Genomic DNA, 10,974 nt, shown 5'->3' with positions numbered 1-10,974 from the left:
CTAGCTTATCCATGAGCTGGTGATAATTTAGACTTGTAGGAGGGCAGCTAGACTGAAGCCTTTAATTATGCATCACCATTTCATTTTACTTTAGGAGATAGGGTGGGTCACATTCTTGGATATGGAAGCTAGGAATAAGGGATGAAGGTCAATGTCCTGCTCACTTTCTCCCTCACTGGCTCCTCATAGGTTGAATTTAATTTTAACTGATATTCATTGAATGGATCACATGGGGAAAGTTCCATGATAAGCCCTAGGAAGATGGGGAATCAGGCTCATTTCTGGTTCCTTAGGAGTTTACATTGCTGAAGATGATTAGGCATGTAAATAACTTGAACTCTGATGCCAAATGGCTTAGAGCCACGATGGCCACAGAAGTGTTAAGTGATATAGGAAAGAGGGAAATTAACCTTGTCTGAGAGTTTCTAGAAAGCTATAAGGAAGAGGTAGCATTTGAGCTAGACTAGGAAATGGGTTAGGATTTTAGCTGCTGAAGGGAATTCTATGATGAGGAAATACTCTGAACAGTGTGAGCGAAAAGCTTGTGGCCAGGATGGGCCAGCACGGGGCATGGAGCTGTGGTGAGTAATCCAGTAGTGAGTATCAAACATTACCATCTAGGACTACAAGCAAATCAGCTGTATGCAAGGGTCTTATCTAGTATTGAATCTTCATTGGCCCAAATAGCACCTAGCACATGAGTGCCTGTCTCAGTCCATTCAGGCTGCCATAGCCAAATACCTTAGACTGAGTCATTTATAAATAACAGAAAGTTATTTCTTACAGTACTAGATCTTGCAAAGTCTAAGATCAGTGAGCCAGCAGATACAGTGTCTAGTCCTAAAAGTAGAAGCCTTGCTGGACTGATCCATTTTTGCATGCCAGGCCAGCAGATGCCCATGCCTACTTCAACCAGCAATGAGGGACTCAGGGAGAGGCAGCAGGGACTGTGGGCAAGGGAGACCCCCTTGGAAGCAGAGGTATGCTTGCACTCACCATCTCAAGTACACCAGTACAGGGAATAGGGTTAAGTTAGCTTTAAGCCAATGGACCAAGAAATTTGAGCTGTATTCAGTAGGCACATTCCTTCACGACCTCAGACTCTACCAGGCCACTGGCCAGCAGCCTAACCACTTGTGACGCCAAATCTTTTCCTTTATTCCAGTCTTGTGTTTCACCTGAAAACACCATCACTCCATCCTCAGTATGGCTCCATCACTCTCTGCCTATGTTCTCCAGGGCTTTCTCATAGAAACCTGTGCTCGTACCTCTCCTAACAGCAGGGAAGTGGGATGTATAATAATAACAGTACTTGCCTGTTATGAGCTGAATTATTTCTCCCCTAAAAAAATTCTTATGTAGGCCAGGCATGGTGGCTGAGGCCTGTAATCCCAGCACTCTGGGACGCCGAGGCGGGTGGATCACCTGAGGTCAGGGGTTCGAGACCAGCCTGGCCGACATGATGAAACCCCATCTCTACTAAAAATACAAAAAAATTAGCCGTGCATGGTGGCACACACCTGTAGTCCCAGCTACTTGGGAGGCTGAGGCAGGAGAATCTCTTGAATCTAGGAGGCAGAAGTTGCAGTGAGTTGAGATCATGCCATTGCACTCCAGCCTGGGCAACAGAGGGAGACTCCGTCTCAAAAAAAAAAAAAAAAAAAAATCATATGTCGCAGTTCTGACGCAAAATACCTTACAATGTGGCCTTATTTGAAGATAGGGTCTTTAAAGGAGTAATTAAGTTTAAATGAGATCATTACGGTAGGCCCTAAATCTGATATGACTGGTGTTCTTATAAGATGAGCATATTTGGACACAGACATGCACAGAGAGAAGACCACGTGAAGACACAGGAAGAACAAAGCCATCTATAAGCCACGGAGAGAGTGACGCCTTCACTCCCAGCCCTCGGAAGGAATCAACCCTGCCAACACTTTGATCTCAGATTTTGAGCCTCAAGAACTGTGAGAAAATACATTTCTGTTGTTTAGGTCACCCAGACTATGGTACTTTGCTATGGCAGTCCCAGCAGAATAACACACTACCTCATGTAGTTATTGGGAAGATAAAATTGATTAAGGCACTTAAAACACTTGGACCAGTACAAGAAGGATTAGCAATTAATTTCCAAACCTCTTAATCCTCCATCTTTGTCTTATTAGTATTGCAGAGCTCTTATTTGTGCTGCTACATGTGACCTGACATCAAGCTGACTTTTCCAAACCTCCTCAATGTTCAAAGCAAAGAAATAGAGAGCCATGTTTACCTGCTACCTCCTTCCAGCAACATGCACACAGGAAAGAACCCTAGGAACTAAGTTCAAAGGAGTTGCCTAACAAAAGTTAAATATAAACTCTTAGAATAAATTCAAGGCAGTATTAACAACTAAAAGTAAAATTTATCTACTATTTCTTCCTGTGATCATGTAGGACGGAAATTCTTTTTTTTTTTTGAAAGGGAGTTTCACTCTTGTTGCCCAGGCTGCAGTGCAATGGCACAATCTCATCTCACTGCAACCTCTGCCTCCTGGGTTCAAGCAATTCTCCTGCCTCAGCCTCCCAAGTAGCTGGGATTACAGGCACTCACCACCACGTCCGGCTAATTGTGTATTTTTAGTAGAGACGGGGTTTCGCCATGTTGGTCAGGCTGGTCTCAAACTCCCGACCTCAGGTGATCCACCCGCCTCAGCCTCCCAAAGTGCTGGGACTACAGATGAGAGCCATCGCACCTGGCCAGGATAGAATTCTTAAGCAAAGTTGTTTATAACACACAGAGGTTCCTCATTGAGTTTTCAGGTTATATCCAGTAATCTGTTGCAACTAATAAACTAAAGACTATATACAGTTTGCCTTTTCCTATAGTGGCAATCTTGCTCATCTATCATTTTTAAAAATAATTTTACTGCTTTTACCATACAATCCACCCTTTTAAATTATACAATTCAATGATTTTTTTAGTATAACTACAGAGTGGTCCACCTGTCATTACTATCTAACTTTAGAATATTTTTGTTTCCCCTAAAGAAATTCTATAGCCATGCACAAGCATTCTCTATTTCTCCTCCCTCTATCTGTAAGCAACCACTAATCTTTCTGTCTCTATCTATTTGCCTATTCTAGATATTTATTTATTTAGTTTTGAGACAGGGTCTTGCTCTCTCATTCAGGCTGTAGTGTAGTGGCGTGATCACAGCTCACAGCTCACTGCACTGCAGCCTCAACCTCCTGGGCTCAAGTGATCCTCCCACCTAACCCTCCCAAGTAGCTGGGACTACCGACATGTGCCCCCATGCCCTGCTAATTTTTTAAAAATTTTTTTGTAGAGATGGAGTCTCCCTATGTTTCCCAGGCTGGTTTCTAACTCCTGGGCTCAAGAGATCCTCCTGCCTCAGCCTCCCAAAGTGCTGTGATTACAGGCGTGAGCCACCATGCCTGGCCTATTCTGGATATTTTATAGAAATGAAATCATACAGTGTGGTCTTCTATGACTGGCTTTTTTTTTTTAACGTAGCATAATGTTTTCTGGATCATCCAAGTGATAGCATGTTATTCCTTTTTATTGCCAAATAATATTCCATTATGTGAATACACCACATTTTATTTATCTGTTCATTGGTATATATATGAGTGTTTCCACTTTTTAGCTAGTATAAATAATGATGCCGTGAATGTTTGTTGACAATTCTTTGGATGGATATGTATTTTCAGTTCTCTTGGAACTGGAGGAGTGGAATTGCCCAGTCATAAGGTAACTCTACGTTTAACATTTTAAGGAACTGCCAAACTGTTTTCCAAGCGTCTGTGCCATTTTACCAGCCACGTATCAGGATTCCAATTTCTCTACATCCTCATAAACAGTTGTTATCTTTTACATTATAGTCATTATTATACTATTATTGTGGGTGCAAAGTAGTATCTCATTGCAGTTTTGATTTGCTTTACCTGAATGGCTAATGACTTTTGGTATCTTTTCATGTGCTCATTAGCCATTTGTTATCTTCTTTGGAGAAATGTGTATTCAAATCCTTTGCCCATTTTTCCATTGAATTATTTGTCTTTTATTGAATGATAAATGCTCTTTATATCTTTTGGATTCCAGATTCTTATCAGATATATGATTTGTAAATATTTTCTCCCATTCTGTGTGTTGTTTTCATTTTCTTGACAGCCTTGTTTGTAGCACAAGAGTTTAACCTTTAGATACAGTTCAGTTCAATTTATTTTTTCTTTTGTCAATTGTGCTTTTGGTTTTGAATCTTAAGAAAATATCTGACTTCAGGTCACAAAGATTGACTACTATATGTTCTTCAGAGAGTTTCATTGGTTTTGGCTCTTACATTTAGGTTTATAATCTATTTTGAGTTAAATGTTGTGTATGGTATGAGGTAGGGGTCCAAATTCATTCTTTTCCATGTCGATTCCCAGTTGTCCCAACACTACTTGTTGAAAGTATTCTTTCTCACATTAAGTTGTCTTGTCATCTTTGTCAAAAATCAATAAATATAAATAAATGTAAGGGTTAATTTTGGGAATCTCAATTCTATTCTATTGGTCTATGTATCTCCTTATACCAGTACTATAATACATTGTCTTGATTACTGTAGCTGTGTTGCAATTTTGAGTTTGGGAAATTAGAATCCTCCATTTTTTTTTTATTTTAAGATTTTTTGGCTATTCTGGGTCTTTAGCATTTCCTAATGAATTTTAGGATCATCTTGTCAACTTCTACAAAAAAAGGGAAATGGAATTTTGACAGGCATTGTGTTGAATCTGGAGATAAATTTAAAGAGTATTGACAGTCGGGCACAGTGGCTCACGCCTGTAATCCTAGCACTTTGGGAGTCTGAGGTGGGCAGATTACTTGAGGTCAGGAGTTCGAGACTAGCCTAGCCAACATGGTGAAACCCCATGTCTACTAAAAATGCAAAAATTAGCCAGGCATGGTGGCACGTGCCTGTAGTCCCAGCTACTTCGGAGGCTGAGGCAGGAGAATCACTTGAACCTGGGAGGTAGTGGCTGCAGTGAACCGAGATTGCGCCACTGCACACTAACCTGGGCAACAGAGCAAGACTCCATCTCAAAAAGAAAAAAAAAAAAAGTATTGCCATCATAGAATCTTGTGATCCATGAATATAGATTGTTTTTTCATTTATTTGACTTCTTTCAACCATGTTTTGTAGTTTTCAGTATACAAGTCTTACACTCATTTTGTTAACTTTGTTCCAAAGCATCTTATTCTTTTTGATACTACTGAAAATTGAATTGTTTTCTTAATTTTTGGAATGTTCATTGCTAGTGTGTAGAAACACAACTGATTTTTGTACAATCTTGTGTCCTATAACCTTACTGAACTCATAGTTAGTTCTAATGCCTCTTTTTCTTTGGTGGATTCTTTAGGATTTTTTATATACAAGATCATGGTGTATGGAAATAGAGGTATTTTGTTTCTTTTTTCCCATCTAGATGCCTTTATTTCTTTTTCTTGCCTGGCTAGAATCTCCAGTACTATGTGCCAGTTCATGAGAACAAACATGCTTATCTTATAACTGAAGTTAGAAGAAAAGCTTTTAGTCTTTCTGAAATATTATCATGTTATTAAATATTACGTCAGCTGTGGGTTTTTAATAGATATTCTTTATCAGACTGATGAAGTTCCCTTCCATTCCTACTTTGTTGGATGGTTAGGTTTTTTTTTTTTTAATTACTACTGCGTTTTTAAATCATGAACGGGTTTTAGCTTTTTTATTCTGAAATCTTTGGTTTTTGTGTTGTATTCCATTGATATAGTATATTACATCAATTAATTTTCAAATGTTAAGCCAACATTGAATTTCTGTGATAAATCCCATTTGGTTATGGTGTATACTTCTTTGTATGTGTGGCTGGATTCCGTTTTCTAGCTTTTTTTTTTTTTTTTCCAGCAATTTCACCTCTACATTCTTTAGGGATATTGGTCTATAGATTTCTTGTCTTGTGAAGTCATTGTCTGGTTTTGATAACATTAGCCTCATAAAACGAGTTAGGAAGTGTTCTAGTTTTTGGAAAAACTGAGAAGAACTGGTTCTTTTAATGTTTGGTAGATTTCACTAGTGAAGTCACCTGGTCCCAGTCTTTTGTTTTTGTTTTTGTAAGAAGTTTTAAAATTAGCAGCTCAATCTCTTTGCTTCACACAGGTCTATTTAGATTTTCTATTTCTTTTTGAATCAGTTTTGGTAATGTTTGTCTTTATAGAAATTTGCCCAGTTTCATCTAGCTTATCTAACTTTTTGGCATACAACAGTGTTTCCATATAACTCTTTTTATTTCTGTCAGGTCAGTAGTGATGCCCTCTCTTTCCTTCACATCTGAGTCTTCTCTCCTTTTTTCCTGATCAATCTTGCTAAAAGTTTTCCAAATTTTGTGGATCTTTTCGAAGAACCAACTTTTAATTTTGTTGCTTTTATCTGTTTTTCTACTCTCTGTTTCATTTATTTCTGTTCTTTATTCTTTCCTCCTACTTCTTCTGCATTTAGTTAGCTTTTATTCTTCAAGCATCTTCAGGTCAAGTTTAGATTATTGATTTGAGATCTTTCTTCTTTTTAATATAGGCATTTACAGCTCTAAATTTGCCCCGTGCACTTCTTTAGCTAGATCCTATAGGTTTTGGTATGTTGCGGTTTTAATTTGTATTTATCTCAATATATTTTCTAGTTTCCCTTGTGCTTTCTTCTTTGATTCAGTTATTAAAGAGTGTGTGGTTTAACTGATACCATCTTCTGTATTTCCTTACACCAATACATCTTGGTTCCACCTGGCTCCTTTGTACTCTTATTGTCAAATATATTACATTTCTGTATGTTACAAGACCAACAACACAATTAGATACCTATTGTTTTGTGCAATTGCTTTTTTAAATCAGTCATGAGAAGAAAAATGAAGACATGTAATTATGCAGCTTTTATCATTACCTACATAATTTCATTTATTGAAGCTCTTTGATGTCCTTGCTCATATATTTCCCTTTCTTGGGTCTGCATAGCTTACTGGTTACTCAAAGTTTGTGCTTAAGCCCCTTAGTTAGATTTTCATCCTTCACTGTTGGATATGTGTGTAGTTCAGAGGTTGCCATCACACATTGGGGAATTTACATTTCGTTTGGCTCTGCATTCAGCCAGGGACTAGTAGCTTGGAGTCCCTCTTCAATCACTCCTGAGATGTCTCGGCCTGAAACACGCACACTGTCTTCCAGATAGTCAGGAATGAGAGCAATTTTAGTTTTAAGCCTGGCTTCCTAGGCCTCACCCCTGGGTTGGAGTAGCTTATTTTTCAGCCAGTGTTTGCTCAGAGGTTGTGTTTACGCCTCTTGTACCAGTGAGACTGTAAATGACTACCCCATTTTCCTAAAAATTATCTTTATCTTTTCTCTTTTTCCCTGCACGTTCACCTCTTACTTAGCTCTTTAGGAATGCAATTCTAACCTTTACCTTCTCTCCACCAGGCACTCCCTGCACTGAGAGCTTATCTAACTACATGTTTGCTTAGAAATTCTAAGGACCAAATGTTGAATCAAACCATGCACTCTCCAAGATTCTCCCCCACCAGGAAATTGCCTGAAGATGATAGTCAATTTACAACCCAGCTCTGCCCTTGATGGTGGCCGCCAGCAAGTCCCGAGTAATGCAGACCCCGCACCTCCTCCTCTCCATAGCATTCACTCCAAGTCCCCCTTAAAGCCTCTGCTTTCTGCCCCCAAAGCTGAAGTGGTTCCCTTAAGGCAGAAGCCTGTACCTCTTCCCCTCAGCGAAGCTCTAGAATAAAAGTCGCTTTCTATTAGCCCTCATTCATTAATTGGACTGCGCAAGCAGTGAGCAGCTGGACTTGCATTTGGTTACAAGCCTTCCGCCTTGTGTTGATTGGCCTATGCACAGCTTGGGGAAAGCTTTCAGGTCTGCCCAACATCCTGCTCTGACTGGCCTCGAGTGGGTGAAACCTAGTGCACGTGCACCGCGTTCCCAACTCGCAGAATTGACTGTGATCCCAGAATTGACTGGGATCCCAGCAGCGCTGTTCTGGGCTCTTGCCCTGGTTCCATGAAACTTCCAGCTGCTCTGCCATTCCACTCATATCTTGGAGCTCCAGCCTCCTTCACTGCTCTCCACACAGTCTCCACTGTTTTGACAACACCCTTAGGCATGCAGTTCTCCAGGTACTGTTTCAAATGAAGTCAGTTCCCTCAGGCAGAGCTGCAGAGCTCTTCACCCTGACAGCATGCCCTCCCCGCGACCCCACCACCACAGGGCCTTTTTCTAGGAATGACATCCCTGCTCTACAGCGGGGCACTGAGGGAGGATGATGTGGCAGCCCTGGTCTTCTTGGTTTGCCTTCCCTGGTATAGAATCTCTGCCCTGTGAGAGAGCTGGCAGAGACAATCAGGCCTCTTATTCGTGGCCTGCCGCAGAGCTTCTGCCCTTTAAGTGCAAGGAGGCGCTAGTCCTGTTAGCTACCCTTGCTTGGAATAGATCTTCCACAATAAGGAGCTGGGGAGGATGAGAAATGCCAGCAGCCCCTCCCTCCTGGTAAAAGAAAAACTTCAGCCGAATTAAATGTAAAGGAGTTTAACTGAGCAATGAACGATTCGCAAATCGGGCAGCCCCCAGAATCATAGCAGATTCACAGAGACTCCAGCACAGCCACACAGTGGAAGATTTACAGACAAAATAAGTGAAAAGATGTGCAGAAATTGGCGGTAAGGTACAGAACAGCTGGATTGGTTGCAGGTCGGTGTTTGCCTTATTTCAACAGTTTGAATACTCAGCAGTCTATGAGCGGTTGAAGTATGGCCGCTGGGATTGGCTCAGCCTCCCAAAGTAATTTTTGTATTTTTAGTACAGACGGGGATTTCACCATGTTGGCTAGGCTGATCTTGAACTCCTGACCTCAGGTGATCCACCTGCCTCGGCCTCCCAAAGTGCTGGGATTACAGGCGTGACAACAGGGCATACTCCCAAGTTAGGTTTTCTATCTTGTCTATTAAGCTAAGTTACAGTTCATCTGCAACGACTCAAATATAGAGGTACGGAGGCCTTCTCAGGCCATATTTAGTTTGCTTTAACACTCCCAAAGTGAAACTGCAGCCCCAGACAGGGTGTTAAGTGGAACGGGAATCTGTGTCTTCTTGGTCGCATCTGCCAGAGCATGGAGCCCAGAATAGAGCTTCTGGAGCTATGGGGAGGAGGGGTAGGCAAGGTCATGGATCAAAGGCCACAGACTTTGGCTATTCTTCTTACCAGTGTTTAGTACATTTTCTCTTTTTTTTTTTTTCTTTTTTTTTTTTTTTGAGACAGAGTCTCACTCTGTTGCCCAGGCTGGTCATCTCTGCTGACTGCAACCTCCACTTCCCAGCTTCAAGAGATTCTCCTGCCTCAGCCTCCTGAGTAGCTGGGATTACAGGTGCCTGCCACCATGCCTGGCTAATTTTTGTATTTTTAGCAGAGACAGGGTTTCACCATGTTGGCCAGGCTGGTCTCGAACTCCTGACCTCAGGTGATCTGTCCACCTCAAGCTCCCAAAGTTCTGGGATTACAGGAGTGAGCCACCATGCCCGGCTGTTTATACATTTTCTCAAATGACTGTTTCTCCATCTGCTATATGTTCTAGGACAATTTCCAGAGACTTTAAATTATGACTTGTTTGTATTTTGGTTTTTAAAATACTTTTCAGCCGGGCACGGTGGCTCACACCTGTAATCCCAGCACTTTGGGAGGCCCAGGTGGGCACATCACTTGAGGTCAGGAGCTTGAGACCAGCCTGGCCAACCTGGCAAAACCACTCTACTAAAAATACAAAAATTAGCCGGGCGTGGTGGTGCACACCTGTAGTCTGAGCTACTCAGGAGACTGAGGCAGGAGAAATGCTTGAACCTGGAGGCAGAGATTGCATGAGCTGACATCATGCCACTGCATTCCAGCCTGGACGACAGAATGAGACTCTGTTTCAAAAAAAAAATTGATTAATTAATTAATTTAATTCATTGTTTTTCCCCAGTGAAATGGGCTGTTTTGCTGGGGAGAATTTCAACTGAGCTTCACTCTGTGTCCCTTCCATTCTGGAAGTCCTGCTCATTTGCCAGTGAGGAATGCTTTCTGGAGTAGAAAAGAGTGGCTGGATCTCTAGTTGGCAGGGCATTACATAAACCCCTGAACACACACGGGGTATGTGGCCTCTATCCAACCTCATTTCATGCCATGATTTCTCAAGCACTGAACATAAAATAAACCTAAGCAATTTGTTCTGTTCTATGTGTACCGAATCGGTTAGCAAGATTTGGCTTTTACTTCTAATGAGGGAAACATGTGGGTTCACTTTTTCAGTTTGGCTTCAGTAAAACATTCCGAGAAGAAGTATTCTACCCATAAGGACCTCCTGAAAACATGAAAGTTTTCACAAATCAAATACATTTGCCCAAGTTTCAGAGTTATATTTATGTGAAAAGGCTGTGCTGAAACAAATTTTAAGAATGCACAACTTACTTTACCTTTCAATTTTTAAAAATATTAGTTTTGTAACATAATAATTGTTCCATAATCTCCCAATAAGCCTCTTTCTAGCAGAAATTTTAAAACTGGAGGAAGCATCTTTTTATTTATTATTTTATTTATTTATTTGAGACAGGGTCTCACCCTGTTTCCCAGGCTGGAGTGCAGTGGCCTAATCACAGCTCACTGCAGCCTTGACCTCCCAAGGCTCAGGTGATCCTCCTGCCTCAGCCTCCCAAGTAGCTGGGACTACAGGCCCATGCCACTGTGCCTGGCTAATTTTAGTATTTTTAGTAGATATGGGTTTTTGCCATGTTGCCTAGACTGGTCTCGAACTCCTGGGCTTAAATGATCCACCCACATCGGCCTCCCAAAGTTCTCCTGCAGGCATGAGCCACTGCACCTGGTCATCTTTAGAAGCTTCTGTGGTCCTCCAGACTTACTCAGGCAAACCACCT

This window comes from Nomascus leucogenys, chromosome 4 (assembly GCF_006542625.1).
Source record: "Nomascus leucogenys isolate Asia chromosome 4, Asia_NLE_v1, whole genome shotgun sequence".
In the NCBI taxonomy this organism is placed as follows: Eukaryota; Metazoa; Chordata; class Mammalia; order Primates; family Hylobatidae; genus Nomascus; species Nomascus leucogenys.
This window is presented reverse-complemented; position numbering follows the sequence as displayed.